We start from the raw sequence: 2680 nt of genomic DNA, 5'->3' as shown, positions 1-2680 counted from the left end.
GGGCCCCCCCCGGCCGCCCCCCGCCCCTGCCGCGAAGTGTACATCGGCTCCTGGAGAAGACGGGTGGCGGCAGACATTTGTTTGAAACACTCGGAGGCTATTGTTTTCCCTGTAATTTAATTTTCCCCCACCCCGTGTAGTTTTATTGCACCTATTGCTGTGCCAGGCGCCGCGGGTGACAGCCGCTGCGCCCACGCGGGGCGTGCGTGTGCGTGAGACTGCATCTCCTCCTGCATCTCCTCCTGCATCTCCCTCCTGCTGCCCAGCCCCAAGTCCTGCTCCGTGGGAAACCCAACTTGCACTGGCGTGGCCTGAAGCAGAAAACAATCACCAACTCTTTCTTTCTTTCCTTCTTTCTTTCCTTCTTTCTCTCTCTCTCTCTCTTTCTCTCTCTCTCTCTCTCTCTCTCTCTCTCTCTCTCTCTCTCTCTCTCTCTCTCTCTCTCTCTCTCTCTCTCTCTCTCTCTCTCTCTCTCTCTCTCTCTCTCTCTCTCTCTCTCTTTCTCTCTTTCTTTTCTCTCTTTATCTGTCTCTCTTTCTCCCTCTCTTTCTCTCTTCTCCCTCCCATCCTTTTCTGTTTCTTACTCTTCTTTCCCTCCCTTTCCTGTGGTTTATCCTTAGAATACTCTTGCCTTTGAATCAAACAGCTGAGGAGTGACACTGTTGGTATTATGAGTGATTTGGGATTTCCGTCCCGTTTTAGAGTAGATTCTATTTTTTCTTGTAGTTGCTTATGAAGCCTGAGGCAAAACTACGTAAGGAGCCAATCTGCTACCGGGCCTCTGAGATTAGTTCGAATCCTTAGCGAGCGGCCCAAGGTGAATCCTGTCTGTCCCTTGGGGCACCCTGGAGCCGTCCCTCGGTGACCGATCAGATGCTGCCTTGCTTGTTTCAGCAGGGCTGCAGGCAAGCGGGCAGCGGGGAGAGGCAGCGGGGTGTTTGGATCAGGGATGAGACAGCCTGGGAGTGCATCGGAATTGTTCCGTTTCTCCTGAGCGCCTCTTATTTATGCGCATAAACACAGCCGAAAGGTCGCGCAGGAAAACACACAGGCGCACACAACAGCACACACCACAACCCCAAGTGAAGACACATTTGTCTTCATAAGCCTTTCCCTAGCTCCCTAGCCAGTCCAGGAGAAAGGAGGGGACGTCTGCCAATTACTTGTGCGAGAGGGAGCCAGGTCTCCATCCATTACCGTGTCCCTTGGGGCAGCGAAATGCAACTTCATCTCTGAAGGGGGTGAACTTGAAACTGGGATTGGGCTCTCCTTATTTATCGAAATCATTGTATCAGAATCCACAAACCATACTTTATGTGTATTTATTGACTTTTTTTTTTTTAAGCCATGAGTTATTCTAGCCACTTCTCAGCTACTATCCATTGTAAAGGAAAAGGCTCCTGGGAAAGGGATGGGGAGTAAGGAACTGGGGGACATTAGGGTTTTTCGCCAAAGCTGCTGAAAAGTGCCCAGCTCCAGGAGCAAGGCCCGAGCTGAGCAGGCTGCCGTTCCCGACCCAGCCCAGAGCCGTGGTGCTCCCGGGCGGAGCTCGGCGGGGCAGGAAGGGGGATTATCGGGATCACGTCTCGTCCCGTGGAGGAACGCGAGGGATGCTGTTCCGTTTGGGATGCATGGGCGCTTATCAGTGTGCCTCTGGCGAACCCCACTCTCCAGGATGCTGTCAGACCAAGTTCATCAGGTTTCCCGAAGGAAAACGCTGAGAGAAGGGAAAATTGTGCAAGCGGTGGCACAGGCGGCCGCGTGGAGGGTTTCCAGGCTAAGCGGTGACCTGCCTTCCTGCCCACATACCACCGGGCACTTGCCTTGCCTCTGCGCCCGGGTCTTTAACTTCTGGGCTGGCAGGGCTGGCTCGGGGCAGCGAGGGCAGGCGGGGAGTGCAGACAGCCAGGGCAGGCAGCCGCTAGAGGTATGGGAACATACCATGGCTATGGTAGGTGCTGCTGGACGAGACCTTCTCCTTGGCTGGAGGACATCAACCCCCACCAGTACTTTTAAAACGACGCCTTCTGTTCACTGGCTTATTTTGTAAGGCCAGAAAGGCAGAGAATTCAGCCTTTCTCCCACCTCCACCCCCAGCGCTAGCCGGAGGCTGAGGAGGTGAGGACCTTTAGGAGTTCTGAGCATCCCATCTCCGAGGTGTCTTCTGAACCCTGGGATGGGAGTGGACGCGCCGTCTCTGCAGCTTGCCATATGCATCCTACTGGATTCTCCTCGGGGGAAAGCAGTCCCGCCCGGCTGGAGACACACCCCCTGTCAGGGACTCCTCGCTCCATCACTGAAACCGCGCGGGTGGCGGCCGCCCGAGGGACGGGGGTGGCGGCGTGCGCGGGAGCGAAACCTCCCGACCCCGGGGAGGAATGCCTCCTTAGGGAGTTGCAGCCAAGTCTTCCCTCTGTCTGATCTTTCAGGAGAGGGGAGAAGAAGGACAAGAGGGTTTTTTTGTGGAGCACCGTTTGGTCTGTCACTTATCAAGACCCGGAGGAAAGACTTTTCTTCTCAGTCCTTGGGACTTTTTTTATTTTTTTTTTCCTCAAGAGCTAACTTTAGGCTAACTTTTAAAGCATCGCTAAAAATTCCGCCTGACCGTAACCCCCGCTACGGCGGTGCTGCAGCAGCCGGTCCCGGCGCTGCCGTGCTGCTTGCTTGGCCGCACCGAGCG

Source organism: Geospiza fortis, unplaced genomic scaffold (assembly GCF_000277835.1).
Source record: "Geospiza fortis unplaced genomic scaffold, GeoFor_1.0 scaffold45, whole genome shotgun sequence".
Taxonomy (NCBI): domain Eukaryota; kingdom Metazoa; phylum Chordata; class Aves; order Passeriformes; family Thraupidae; genus Geospiza; species Geospiza fortis.
This window is presented reverse-complemented; position numbering follows the sequence as displayed.